The 14,831-nt window shown below is 53.2% G+C and overlaps 1 protein-coding gene across 1 annotated transcript in view; it reads right to left on the bottom strand.

Annotated features, from left to right (window-relative positions):
• The window catches only part of PDGFRL (platelet derived growth factor receptor like), a 262,539-nt gene that overhangs the window by 110,981 nt on the left and 136,727 nt on the right, over positions 1 to 14,831 (bottom strand). The window lies entirely within an intron of this gene.

Consider the following 14,831-nt stretch of genomic DNA (forward strand, 5'->3'; position numbering starts at 1 on the left):
CTACATAGCAGCCTGTTCCAGGCAGAGGAAGGACTCTCTGGCAGAGCTACCTAGTCTGGGTAGCTGGAGTCTGCCACAGGGTGGGACCCTGAATACTGGTGCTGTTGGGCATCAGGGGTGGCTACAGGCTGTGGTCACTTGCCAGCTACATAGCTGCAGTCGGCAGGGAGGAAGCAGGACCCGTTTGGCGGAGCTACCCAGTCGGGATAGCCGGGGTATCCATCACGTTGGCTGGCAGCAGTGGGATCTGCTTCTTCCACACGATTCCTGCTGACAGAGGAGAAGGGCCACAGTAGCTGGTAACTATCGAAGTCAAATTTCTAAGGAGAGTACAGGAGGCGCTGGCCTAGCTGGACGGTCCTATTTATCTACAGGACCTGCTGGAACAGAGGGACCTGATCCGTCGGACCTCTGGTGGGAGGCTCTTCAACAGGAGCGGGACAATGGAAAGGTCCTCCCCACGAAATGACACAAGGTTCCGGGTTCGGCGGACCGTGAGAGTGCCTTTCCTGGGAAAACAGCCAAAGAAGGAATGGCTATCTGTTCTACATAGACTGATCCAGCAAGAGATGTGGGTGGAGGACGGCTATCTGGCCCTCCAATGGCTCGCTATGCAAGCGCAGTCATAGGTGGAGGATGGCTCCCCCACAGAGGGCTTTGGCTTCAGCGGCCCTGGATTGCTATTTACAAAAAGGACAGAGGACCCACAGTTTGGGAGCGAGATGGACCAGGGTCTGGAGGATATCTCTAGGCTCCAAGAGGAACTGCTGGATCTCTTGGAGGAATCCTGGCTACTAGACGATCTGGATTTTATAAGTGACCAGAAAGAGGCACTGGTCAAGGAATACAAGAGGCTGCTAGATCTCATTAAGCAGCATGCCAAGGCTATACATGTCTGGGGTGGAGCCCTCTGGGACTCATGGAGCTCGACCGTGGAGGAGTGGCAACAAAGAAAAAGGGAACCAGGGCTTCTGGATCCCGATCAGCCTGCTGGCTCCGAGCTTATGGTCTTGGACCAGGGGGCCACCCTAGCAGAAGCGCTGGCAACAGGGCAGAGAGCTGCCGGCCTCTGCCCAGCACCTGCAACAGCTCCAGGAATCCAGGGAGAGGAGGTCGGTGTCCTCCCTCCCCTTACACAGAACCCCTTCCCGGGAGAGGAGACAGTCGGTCTCTCTCCCCAGCGGCAGAGACAGGAGCAGGGAGAGGAGACATCCGGTCTCTCTCCAGAGTGGCAGAGTCATCCCCTGGGAGCGGAGGTAGTCGTCCTCCATCCCCGTAAGCAGAACCCCTTCCTGGGAGAGGAGACAGTCGGTCTCTCTCCCCAGTGGCAGAGCTGGGAGAGGAGATAGTCGGTCTCTCTCCCCAGCGGCAGAGCCATCACCTGGGAGCGGAGGTAGTCATCCTCCCTTCCTGGGAGAGGAGGCAGTCGGTCTCTCTTCCCAGTGGCAGAGCCATCCCCTGGGAGTGGAGGTAGTCGTCCTCCCTCCCCTTATGCAGAACCCCTTCCTGGGAGAGGAAATAGAAGGTCGCTCTCCCCAGTGGCAGAGCCAGGAGCAGGGAGAGGAGACAATCGGTCTCTCTCAACAGTGGCAGAGCCATCCCCTGGGAGCGGAGGTAGTCGTCCTCCCTCCCCGTAAGCAGAACCCCTTCCTGGGAGAGAAGACAGTCGGTCTCTCTCCCCAGCAGCAGAGCCATCACCTGGGATCGGAGGTAGTCGTGCTCCCTCTGCTTACGTAGAACCCCTTCCTGGGAAAGAAGACAGTCAGTCTCTCTCCCCAGCGGCAGAGCCAGGTACAGGGAGAGGAGACAGTCAGTCTCTCTCCCCAGTGGCAGAGCCATCCCCTGGGAGCGGAGGTAGTTGTTCTCCCTCCCTGTAAGCAGAACCCCTTCCTGGGAGAGGAGACAGTCGGTCTCTCTCCCCAGCGGCAGAGCCAGGAGCAACGAGAGGAGACAGTTGGTCTCTCTCCCCAGCGGCAGAGCCATCCCCTGGGAGCGGAGGTAGTCGTCCTCCCTCCCCTTACGTAGAACCCCTTCCTGGGAGAGGAGACAGTCGGTCTCTCTCCCCAGCAGCAGAGCCAGGAGCCGGGAGAGAAAACAGTCGGTCTCTCTTCCCAGCGGCAGAGCCATCCCCTGGGAGCGGAGGTAGTCATCCTCCCTCCCATTAAACAGAACCCCTTCCTGGGAGAGGAGACAGTCGGTCTCTCTCCCCAGCGGCAGAGCCAGGAGCAGGGAGAGGAGACAGTCGGTCTCTCCCCAGTGGCAGAGCCATCCCCCGGGAGCGGAGGTAGTCGTCCTCCCTCCCCATAAGCAGAACCCCTTCCTGGGAGAGGAGACAGTCAGTCTCTCTCCCCAGTGGCAGAGCCAGGAGCCGGGAGAGGAGATAGTCGGTCTATCTCCCCAGAGGCAGAGTCATCACCTGGGAGCGGAGGTAGTCGTACTCCCTTCCTGGGAGAGGAGACAGTCGGTCTCTCTCCCCAGCGGCAGAGCCAGGAGCAGGGATAGGAGAAAGTCGGTCTCTCTCCCCAGCAGCAAAGCCATCCTCTGGGAGCGGAGGTAGTCGTCCTCCCTCCCCTTATGCAGAACCCCTTCCTGGGAGAGGAAATAGAAGGTCGCTCTCCCCAGTGGCAGAGCCAGGAGCAGGGAGAGGAGACAATCGGTCTCTCTCAACAGTGGCAGAGCCATCCCCTGGGAGCGGAGGTAGTCGTCCTCCCTCCCCGTAAGCAGAACCCCTTCCTGGGAGAAAAGACAGTCGGTCTCTCTCCCCAGCAGCAGAGCCATTACCTGGGAGCGGAGGTAGTCGTGCTCCCTCCGCTTACGTAGAAACCCTTCTTGGGAAAGAAGACAGTCAGTCTCTCTCCCCAGCGGCAGAGCCAGGTACAGGGAGAGGAGACAGTCAGTCTCTCTCCCCAGTGGCAGAGCCATCCCCTGGGAGCGGAGGTAGTTGTTCTCCCTCCCTGTAAGCAGAACCCCTTCCTGGGAGAGGAGACAGTCGGTCTCTCTCCCCAGCGGCAGAGCCAGGAGCAAGGAGAGGAGACAGTTGGTCTCTCTCCCCAGCGGCAGAGCCATCCCCTGGGAGCGGAGGTAGTCGTCCTCCCTCCCCTTACGTAGAACCCCTTCCTGGGAGAGGAGACAGTCGGTCTCTCTCCCCAGCAGCAGAGCCAGGAGCCAGGAGAGAAAACAGTCGGTCTCTCTTCCCAGCGGCAGAGCCATCCCCTGGGAGCGGAGGTAGTCATCCTCCCTCCCATTACACAGAACCCCTTCCTGGGAGAGGAGACAGTCGGTCTCTCTCCCCAGCGGCAGAGCCAGGAGCAGGGAGAGGAGACAGTCGGTCTCTCCCCAGTGGCAGAGCCATCCCCCGGGAGCGGAGGTAGTCGTCCTCCCTCCCCATAAGCAGAACCCCTTCCTGGGAGAGGAGACAGTCGGTCTCTCTCCCCAGTGGCAGAGCCAGGAGCCGGGAGAGGAGATAGTCGGTCTATCTCCCCAGAGGCAGAGCCATCACCTGGGAGCGGAGGTAGTCATACTCCCTTCCTGGGAGAGGAGACAGTCGGTCTCTCTCCCCAGCGGCAGAGCCAGGAGCAGGGAGAGGAGAAAGTCGGTCTCTCTCCCCAGCAGCAAAGCCATCCTCTGGGAGCGGAGGTAGTCGTCCTCCCTCCCCTTATGCAGAACCCCTTCCTGGAAGAGGAAACAGTCGGTCTCTCTCTCCAGTGGTAGAGCCAGGAGCAGGGAGAGGAGACAAACAGTCTCTCTCCCCAGTGGCAGAGCCATCCCCTGGGAGCAGAGGTAGTCGTCCTCCCTCCCCGTAAGCAGAACCCCTTCCTGGGAGAGAAGACAGTCGGTCTCTCTCCCCAGCAGCAGAGCTATCACCTGGGAGCAGAGGTAGTTGTGCTCCCTCCCCTTATGCAGAACCCCTTCCTGGGAGAGGAGACAGTCAGTCTCTCTTCCCAGCGGCAGAGCCAGGAGCAGGGAGAGGAGAAAGTCGGTCTCTCTCCCCAGTGGCAGAGCCATCCCCTGGGAGCGGAGGTAGTCGATCTCCCTCCCCTTATGCAGAACCCGTTCCTGGGAGAGGAAACAGTCAGTCCCTCTCCCCAATGGCAGAGCCAGAAGCAGGGAGAGGAGAAAATCGGTCTCTCTCCCCAGCAGCAGAGCCATCCCCTGGGAGCGGAGGTAGTCGTCCTCCCTCCCCGTAAGCAGAACCCCTTCCTGGGAGAGGAGACAGTTGGTCTCTCTCCCCAGAGGCAGAGCCAGGAGCAGGGAGAGGAGACAGTTGGTCTCTATCCCCAGCGGCAAAGCCATCCCCTGGGAGCGGAGGTAGTCATCCTCCCTCCCCTTACGTAGAACCCCTTCCTGGGAGAGGAGACAGTCGGTCTCTCTCCCCAGCGGCAGAGCCAGGAGTAGGGAGAGGAGACAGTTGGTCTCTCTCCCCAGCGGCAGAGCCATCCCCTGGGAGCGGAGGTAGTCGTCCTCCCTCCCCTTACGTAGAACCCCTTCCTGGGAGAGGAGACAGTCGGTCTCTCTCCCCAGCGGCAGAGCCAGGAGCCGGGAGAGAAAACAGTCGGTCTCTCTTCCCAGCGGCAGAGCCATCCCCTGGGAGTGGAGGTAGTCATCCTCCCATTACACAGAACCCCTTCCTGGGAGAGGAGATGGTCGGTCTCTCTCCCCAGCGGCAGAGCCAGGAGCAGGGAGAGGAGACAGTCGGTCTCTCTCCACAGTGGCAGAGCCATCCCCTGGGAGCGGAGGTAGTCATCCTCCCTCCCCATAAGCAGAACCCCTTCCTGGAAGAGGAGACAGTCGGTCTCTCTCCCCAGCGGCAGAGCCAGGAGCCGGGAGAGGAGATAGTCGGTCTCTCTTCCCAGCGGCAGAGCCATCACCTGGGAGCAGAGGTAGTCGTACTCCCTTCCTGGGAGAGCAGACAGTTGGTCTCTCTCCCCAGCGGCAGAGCCAGGAGTAGGAAGAGGAGAAAGTCGGTCTCTCTCCCCAGCGGCAAAGCCATCCTCTGGGAGTGGAGGTAGTCGTCCTCCCTCCCCTTATGCAGAACCCCTTCCTGGAAGAGGAAACAGTCAGTCTCTCTCTCTCCAGTGGTAGAGCCAGGAGCAGGGAGAGGAGACAATCAGTCTCTCTCCCCAGTGGCAGAGCCATCCCCTGGGAGCGGAGGTAGTCGTCCTCCCTCCCCGTAAGCAGAACCCCTTCCTGGGAGAGAAGACAGTCGACCTCTCTCCCCAGCAGCAGAGCTATCACCTGGGAGCAGAGGTAGTTGTGCTCCCTCCCCTTATGCAGAACCCCTTCCTGGGAGAGGAGACAGTCGGTCTCTCTTCCCAGCGGCAGAGCCAGGAGCAGGGAGAGGAGAAAGTCGGTCTCTCTCCCCAGTGGCAGAGCCATCCCCTGGGAGCGGAGGTAGTCGATCTCCCTCCCCTTATGCAGAACCCGTTCCTGGGAGAGGAAACAGTCAGTCTCTCTCCCCAATGGCAGAGCCAGAAGCAGGGAGAGGAGAAAATCTGTCTCTCTCCCCAGCAGCAGAGCCATCCCCTGGGAGCGGAGGTAGTCATCCTCCCTCCCCGTAAGGAGAACCCCTTCCTGGGAGAGGAGACAGTTGGTCTCTCCCCCCATTGGCAGAGCCAGGAGCAGGGAGAGGAGACAGTCGGTCTCTCTCTCCAGCGGCAGAGCCATCACCTGGGAGCGAAGGTAGTTGTCCTCCCTCCCCTTACGCAGAACCCCTTCCTGGGAGAGTAGACAGTCAGTCTCTCTCCCCAGTGGCAGAGCCAGGTACATGGAGAGGAGAGACAGTCGGTCTCTTTCCCTAGCGGCAGAGCCATCCCCTGGGAGTGGAGGTAATCGTCCTCCCTCCCCGTAAGCAGAACCCCTTTCTGGGAGAGGAGACAGTCTGTCTCTTTCCCCAGTGGCAGAGCCAGGAGCAGGGAGAGGAGACAGTCGGTCTCTCTTCCCAGCGGCAGAGCCAGGAGCAGGGAGAGGAGAAAGTCGGTCTCTCTCCCCAGTGGCAGAGCCATCCCCTGGGAGCGGAGGTAGTCGATCTCCCTCCCCTTATGCAGAACCCCTTCCTGGGAGAGGAAACAGTCAGTCTCTCTCCCCAATGCAGAGCCAGAAGCAGGGAGAGGAGAAAACCGGTCTCTCTCCCCAGCAGCAGAGCCATCCCCTTGGAGCGGAGGTAGTCGTCCTCCCTCCCCGTAAGGAGAACCCCTTCCTGGGAGAGGAGACAGTTGGTCTCTCTCCCCCCATTGGCAGAGCCAGGAGCAGGGAGAGGAGACAGTCGGTCTCTCTCCCCAGCGGCAGAGCCATCACCTGGGAGCGGAGGTAGTCATCCTCCCTCCCCTTACGCAGAACCCCTTCCTGGGAGAGTAGACAGTCAGTCTCTCTCCCCAGTGGCAGAGCCCGGTACATGGAGAGGAGAGACAGTCGGTCTCTTTCCCTAGTGGCAGAGCCATCCCCTGGGAGTGGAGGTAATCGTCCTCCCTCCCCGTAAGCAGAACCCCTTTCTGGGAGAGGAGACAGTCGATCTCTCTCCCCAGCGGCAGAACCATCCCCTGGTAGCAGAGGTAGTCATTCTCCCTCCCCTTATGCAGAACCCCTTCCTGGGAGAGGAGACAGTTGGTCTCTCTCCCCAGCGGGAGAGCCAGGAGCCGGGAGAGAAGACAGTCTGTATCTCTCCCCAGCAACAGAGCCATCCCCTGGGAGCGGAGGTAGTCGTCCTCCCTCCCATTATGCAGAACCCCTTCCTGGGAGAGGAAACAGTCAGTCTCTCTCCCCAATGGCAGAGCCAGAAGCAGGGAGAGGAGAAAATCTGTCTCTCTCCCCAGCAGCAGAGCCATCCCCTGGGAGCGGAGGTAGTCGTCCTCCCTCCCCGTAAGGAGAACCCCTTCCTGGGAGAGGAGACAGTTGGTCTCTCCCCCCATTGGCAGAGCCAGGAGCAGGGAGAGGAGACAGTCGGTCTCTCTCCCCAGCGGCAGAGCCATCACCTGGGAGCGGAGGTAGTCGTCCTCCCTCCCCTTACGCAGAACCCCTTCCTGGGAGAGTAGACAGTCGGTCTCTCTCCCCAGTGGCAGAGCCAGGTACATGGAGAGGAGAGACAGTCGGTCTCTTTCCCTAGCGGCAGAGCCATCCCCTGGGAGTGGAGGTAATCGTCCTCCCTCCCCGTAAGCAGAACCCCTTTCTGGGAGAGGAGACAGTCGGTCTCTTTCCCCAGTGGCAGAGCCAGGAGCAGGGAGAGGAGACAGTCGGTCTCTCTTCCCAGCGGCAGAGCCAGGAGCAGGGAGAGGAGAAATTCGGTCTCTCTCCCCAGTGGCAGAGCCATCCCCTGGGAGCGGAGGTAGTCGATCTCCCTCCCCTTATGCAGAACCCCTTCCTGGGAGAGGAAACAGTCAGTCTCTCTCCCCAATGGCAGAGCCAGAAGCAGGGAGAGGAGAAAATCGTTCTCTCTCCCCAGCAGCAGAGCCATCCCCTTGGAGCGGAGGTAGTTGTCCTCCCTCCCCGTAAGGAGAACCCCTTCCTGGGAGAGGAGACAGTCGGTCTCTCCCCCCATTGGCAGAGCCAGGAGCAGGGAGAGGAGATAGTCGGTCTCTCTCCCCAGCGGCAGAGCCATCACCTGGGAGCGGAGGTAGTCGTCCTTCCTCCCCTTACGCAGAACCCCTTCCTGGGAGAGTAGACAGTCAGTCTCTCTCCCCAGTGGCAGAGCCAGGTACATGGAGAGGAGAGATAGTCGGTCTCTTTCCCTAGCGGCAGAGCCATCCCCTGGGAGTGGAGGTAATCGTCCTCCCTCCCCGTAAGCAGAACCCCTTTTTGGGAGAGGAGACAGTCGATCTCTCTCCCCAGCGGCAAAACCATCCCCTGGTAGCAGAGGTAGTCATTCTCCCTCCCCTTATGCAGAACCCCTTCCTGGGAGAGGAGACAGTTGGTCTCTCTCCCCAGCGGGAGAGCCAGGAGCCAGGAGCCAGGAGAGAAGACAGTCTGTATCTCTCCCCAGCAACAGAGCCATCCCCTGGGAGCGGAGGTAGTCATCCTCCCTCCCATTACACAGAACCCCTTCCTGCCCTCAGTAGCTTGGCAGGGTCTCTACCCAGTTATTGTCCTGGAGTATTTCTCGCAGGGGACAGACCAGGGGGGTACCGGCTCATGCAGTTGGTGCCCCAAGTTTGGGCACCCAAGTTTTGCCTGCCCCACCAAGGAGCAACTTCCACCTACAGCTGGGAAACCGGCAATTACTTTGTTGGATACCCGCCCCTGCAGTTGGTGCCACAAGTTTGAGCACCCGAGTCTTGCCTGCCCCATCAAGGAGCAACCTCACCCTCCATTCTGGGATGGGAATTCAGCCAGGGAAACTGGCACTGGATTGGTTTGTGAGTGGGTCAGCCAGTACTCAACCAAGTGTCACAGAGGGAGGCAGTGTGGTCATGGAACCTAAAGACACTAGAACTTGTGGAAGAGCAACTGTTTGGGAGCCAGCCTTGGCAAACTTGTTTGGGACTTTGCATTGTGTGCTTATCCCTGTGCCTAGGGCGCAGGGAATAAACACTGGCAGGAACCCCCCAGGATGCTTCAAGCCCTGGAGAGATGGGATAACCTTTCCCAGCAACCGTGAATTGGAGGGCCACCATCGGACAGCCCCAGGCTGACCCGCTAAGGGTCTAGCCGGGTCTGCTGAACTGGAGGGGGGGAGATATCATGGATATCAGACCCCCAAGACTAACCCCCACCCCCTTACTACCTCACCCCTGTTGTTTCTCAGCGGTTTTGGGCTCCTCAGAGCAACCGCGGTCTCTGGAAGCTTTAGTTTGCTTGTTTTGTCACCAGTATTTTGTCAGAGAAGAGCTGGCCTCTGACCGGAAAAACCCTCCTAGGCTGGCCGGGCTCCTGGAACTCCCAGTTGGCCACCTCACAACGAACACCCACCTAACCCCTCTCAGGCTGGCCAGGCTCCTGGAACTCCCAGTCAGCCACAGAACAGCAGGACACCCACTATCTTTAACCCTGGTCGCTCCAGCGGCCCTTTGTCCCAGAGCTCCGCTCTTTTGGGGATTGGTAGCTCCTAGGGTGGACAAGAGGTGGTGGAATTGCCGGAGGGGAGCTACTTGGGGAACTGGGGGTTTCGGACACCCCTACCCCCAATCTTTCACAAGCTGTAACTCCGGTCCTTTAACGAATCACACCGCTTTTTGGACTGTGGCATCTGGGGACCGAGAGCTTTCAAATGACACCCAGGAAGTGCCGCCACTCCCCTGGGATCACCCCTGGGCCCTGGGATTCTGTGGGACTAGGGCTGCTATGGAGGCACCGGTTTGTCTGGAGGGGCGGGAATGGCGGGACAATTGTGGGATTGTCCAGTATCTTATCAAGATGAGCTTTGTGTATAAAAGGAGTGTGTGTTTTCAATAAAATAAGTACCTGTTTCACCTGAATGCTAGTATGTCTAGTTATTTGGGTGAGCTCCAGCTAAAATCACTTTCCTGGGCTACATAGCAGCCTGTTTTAGGCAGAGGAAGGACCCTCTGGCAGAGCTACCTGAATACTGGTGCTGTCGGGCATCAGGGGTGGCTACAGGCTGTGGTCACTTGCCAGCTACATAGCTGCAGTCGGCAGGGAGGAAGCAGGACCCGTTTGACGGAGCTACCCAGTCGGGGTAGCCGGGGTATCCGTCACACATATCTTTTCTAGAACAAGCACTTAGGTATTGAAATGTTCAGTATAGGTGGGGATAAAGCAGGCAAAAATAGCTATTTCAAATGACAAAAGCCTTATAAAGTAACTATCTGTAAACAATTTAATACAGGTAAAATGGATCACTGGGAGCACATTAAAAGAAAAAAAACACAGTACACTGTCTCTTTAAATATTTAAGCAATCAAAATAATCATAACAAACCTACATGTGCAGAATTATTAAGTCATGCTATTTGACAAACTATTTGAATTCTGTATTCCTGAACACACTGTTGCTAAGCACACTATGGAGTATATTCCAGTCATTAAGAATTGCCATGCAAGGTGTTTGTCACGTATTTTCAAAAGGTTGTGAAATTGGAAGACATTTCAATCTGCAAGAAAACCCAGTTTTTGTATGGGAGGCTTACACCATGCAAATCTTATTTAACAATCTTGAGCATTTGCTGAGGAGAGGACAACACAGAGAGAGACAGAGAAAGAGAGATGCAAAAAGGTTAATAGAAATCAAGGAGGAGATAACAGACTAACAAAAGTGAGAGACAGACAGATAAATGGTAGACAAAGAGCTAATGGAGAGAAAGAGAGGAGTATGCCCCTCCCAAGTTGTCCCTCTAGCCCAAAGGAGAGGAGATAGGGGCTCCATTAGATAAAATTTGGATTTTAAATGATGCTGCAGGTAATCAAAAGTTTTATAATGATCACCTGCAGCTTATAGGGTCATTTGACCCCTCTTTAAAAGGGCAGATTTCCCTTTTTCAGATGAGAGATCACTTATCCCTCTAGCACAAACAGGTGGAGGACATAAGGGCTCTATTATATCCCACTCTCCCTCTGGTTAAACAGCATTTTAAATGCTGCTGCAGGTAATCATTATTAAGGTAATCACCTGCAAGAAGTAATGCGTTTCCTCCAGTATATGGGCTATTTTCAAACCAGAAATATGTTTTAAAAAGGCCCGAATACGTTCCAAAACATGCTACCTATTTTATTTTTGTATTTTTCTCTTTTTTTGAGCTCACCGGAGGTCCTTTAAGGGTGTCTCCATCTGATGCTGACGTTTCCTGCTATCAGACAGGAAATAGGGGGCATCCTTTGTGGACTCTACCAGTGAGTATTTTTCATTTTTTTCTATTTTTCTTTTTTCTTTTTTTTATCTTTTGTCTGCTTCTGCGGACTCCCATTCTAAACAAGGCCTTTTTGGCTACTTGAGGGGTTAAGTGATTACTTTGATTTAAAGATTTTAATCTAATTAGTAAAAGTTAAGCTTTATAGGAGACTATTAGTGCACTCATAACCTCCCTTTCTCTTTCTTCCGTCAATTCTAAACTAAATTATTTATAAAGCCCATAATATACTGTTTTCACATGAGGTCATAAAAATGTAAATAGAAAATGTCAAAAGAAAAAGGACAAATCCATTCAATTAATAGTGGGAATTCAACTCCTGGCCACCAGGTGGAGGCAAAGAACATCCCAGCAAAGCTTCAAGTATCCTCCCACTACCCACAATCCCTAGTCATTCTTTGCCTGTGTAACATTGTAGGTGATGTGCGAAGAAGGTGTCTGAAGAAATCAAGTTGTTAATCCTTTAATGGGTACTTTTCTCTGCAATCAAGGATTGGGGTTATGCTGAGTCCATGTAATTCTCTTTAGTGAGAGTAATGGTGGCTTTTAGCAGTTGGAAGATGGCGAGGTGGTCTTTTACATTTTTGCTACCCCTATATAGAAAACCAGGGTTGGTTACTCAGTTTTTTATTTATCTACAGGTCTATGTCAGTGAGGATTCTGTCACACCTTTTCGCTGTACCTGCCCTACAGCAGATCCACAGGTAATTTTTTTTACCTTTTAGGTGAGAAGGATGCAACACTTAGGAGTTCCTTGTATAAAAAAAAAAAAAGATACTTAGGGGCCGATTTATCAAGCTCCATATGGAGCTTGATGCCCCTTGTTTCCATCGAGACTTCAGGCTCGCCAGAAACAGAAGTTTTGAAGCCGCTGCTCTACTTGTCCACCTGCTCTGAGGCCGCGGACAGAAATCAACCTGATCGAATATGGGCATTTATCGATGTGCGTCGGACATGATACACTACATTGTATCATGTCCGCTCGCACATTAATAAATATACCCCTTAGAGAACAAGGTGGATCCTTATGGGATTGAATATCGCTTTTACAGGTTGGGGAGCAGTTCAGGGCACTGTTCTGTCATGTGAAGGCTTTTTTTATTTTGGCTATGGGATTTAATTGCACAAGTTTACCTTTTATTTAGTTTGGGTAATATCTCTTTAATAAGGTTGTTGGACCACACCTTACTTTTGAATTTGTGATCATGTGACCGCTCTGTTACTTCCTAAATGCTGAACAGTTTGTTTCTAACCAGCTGTTTGGAAGTTGGATTTTCAAGGAGACAGACTGGATTTTCTGGCATTAGATAATTTTTCCTGCCTGTCGCTTCTCTCTGATGTTTGCAGTTTTCTGGGATCTGCAGTTTGAACAGGATTTATCTGGTGGTGTGGATTGGATTCCTGGTTACCGGTTGGGTGAGTCTCTCCAGCATGGCTGGGGTGTAGAGGTGCCGGTTTTAATAATTATTTATCTATGCTCTATGTTTTTTATATTGCAATTAGAGTATAAGGGAAATAAATGACTATTTTATTTACTAAGAAAGCCGATCCCAAGCTTTCTCTGTCATTTGATAAATGTCTTTCTTGTGCAGCTGCCCAGGTTATTCCTCCTGTGCAATTTTGTTCCCTTTGCCTTAATAAGGTTTTATTGTCTAAGGATAAGGATTCCTTATCTGGGCCTTCTTTTTTCTCAGTATAATGCTGTTCAATGGTTGTCTCAGCCTTCTGCTAACATGTCCCAGTCTTTGCAGATTCACATGCAGTGCCCTGCGGTCCCTCTCAGTCAGTCTCTGGGAATGTTTGTTTGCAATAAAGATTTTGCTGTGCAGTTGACTTCTGCAGTTTCTGCAGCCCTAAGTGCTTTACCTAGTTCTGGTAAAAGGAAGAGGAAATCTAATAACATTTCTATGGTTTCTGATTCGGCCAAGACTGATTTGGTTAGTCTTTCTCAGTTATCTTGCGAGGACCATTCCTCTGCAGCTTCTGAGGGCGAGATCTCTGATTCAGAATCTGCAGTTCCTAGTACAATAGATTCTGAGAAGGTTAATTTTAGATTTAAACTGGAGCATCTCTGTTTACTTTTGAAGGAGGTTTTAGCTACTTTAGATGACTCTGAAACTGTTGCAGAGGCTCCTAAAAGGCTAATAAACTGAATAGAGTTTTTGATGTCAAACCTAAATCTGTGGAAGTTTTTCCTGTTCCAGCTCATATGACCACTATAGACCTAAAGGATGAGTATCTTCATGTGCCTATCCTCAGGGAACATTTCAAGTTCCTGAGGTTCGCTTTTCTGGATCAACATTTCCAATTTAGAGCACTGCCTTTCAGCCTCGCCACTGCTCCTCGAATCTTTACGAAGGTTCTAGGGGCTCTTTTGCTTGTGGCCAGATCTCTAGGGATTGCAGTGGCTCCTTACCTGGACCATATCTTGGTCCAGGCGCCATCTTTTCAGTTAGAAAGATCCCATACAGATTTTCTGTTAGCTATTCTCTGATCTCACGGGTGGAAGGTAAATCTAGGGAAAAGTTCCTTAGGTGCCAAGTACCAGGGGATGTTTTCTGGGGACAATCATACACTCAGTATCTATGAAGATTTTTTGGACGGAAAATTCAAGATTCTGGAGGCCTGTCATTGTCTTCAGTCCTCTGTTCGTCCATCAGTGGCTGTATGCATTGAAGTAATTGGTCTCATGGTGGCATCCATGGGCATTATTCTGTTTGCTCGCTTCCATCTGAGACCTCTACAGTTATGTATGCTCAATCAATGGAACGGAGACCACTCAGATCTCTCTCAGAGGATAGTTTTAGACTCTCAGACAAAGATGTCTCTATCTTGGTGGATCTCCCAGGACCATTTGTCTCAGGGCACTTGTTTCCTGAAACCTTCTTGTGAGATTGTGACCATGAATGCCAGCCTGGGAGTGGTTTGGGGGTCCCTAAGAACTCAGGGACTTTGGACTCAGGAGGAGTCTGCCCTCCCTATAAATATCCTAGAATTGAGAGCAGTTCTCAATGCTCTATCAGCTTGGCCTCAACTGAGTTTAGTCCGGTTTATCAGATTTCAATCGGACAACATCACTTTTGTGGCGTATATAAACCACCAAGGAGGAACTCAGAGCTTCTTCAGTGGGCAGAGTCTCACAATTGTTATCTCTCTGACATTTATATCCCAGTGGTGGACAACTGGGAAGCAGATTATCTGAGCAGGCAGACGTTTCATCCAGGGGAATGGTCTCTACATCCGGAAGTTTTCTCGATGTTAACCCTCAAGTGGGGAGTTCAGGATCTGATGGCATCTTGTCTAAACGCCAAGCTTCCAAGATACGGAGCAAGATCAAGAGATCCTCAAGCAGCTCTGGTAGACACCCTGGCAGTGTCATGGGATTTCAGTCTAATTTATCTGTTTCCTCTGGTTGCCCTCCTTCCTCGGGTGATAGCTCGTATCAAACAGGAGCAGGTTTCAGTGATTCTAATAGCTCAAGCGTGACCTTGCAGAACTTGGTTTGCGGACCTAGTGAAGATGTTGTTATTTCCCCCATGGCAATTGCCTCTGAGGAAGGATCTTCTACTTCAGGGTCCCTTCCTCCTTCCGAACTTAGTCTCTCTGAAGCTAACTGCTTGGAGACTGAATGCTTAGTCTTGTGCAGAAAAGGTTTTTTCTGTGAAAGTTATTGAGACTATGATTCAGGCTCGTAATCCTGTTACTCGCAAGATTTATTATAAGGTATGGTGTAAATACCTTCATTGGTGCGGATCTATGGGTTTTTCTTGGAGTCAGGTGAGAATTCCCCATATTCTGTCCTTTCTCCAGGAGGGCCTGGAGAAGGGTTTATCAGTCAGTACCCTAAAGGGTCAGATTTCGTCTCTGTCGATTCTTCTGTAGAAGCGTCTGGCAATTTTGCCAGATGTTCAATCTTTTGTCCAGGCTTTGGTTAGAATCAGGCCTGTGTTTAGGTCAATTGCTCCTCCTTTGAGTCTTATTCTGGTTCTTAAAGTTCTGCAGCAGGCTCCATTTGAGCCTATGCATTCTGTTGATATCA

Source organism: Bombina bombina, chromosome 2, assembly GCF_027579735.1.
Source record: "Bombina bombina isolate aBomBom1 chromosome 2, aBomBom1.pri, whole genome shotgun sequence".
NCBI classification, from domain to species: domain Eukaryota; kingdom Metazoa; phylum Chordata; class Amphibia; order Anura; family Bombinatoridae; genus Bombina; species Bombina bombina.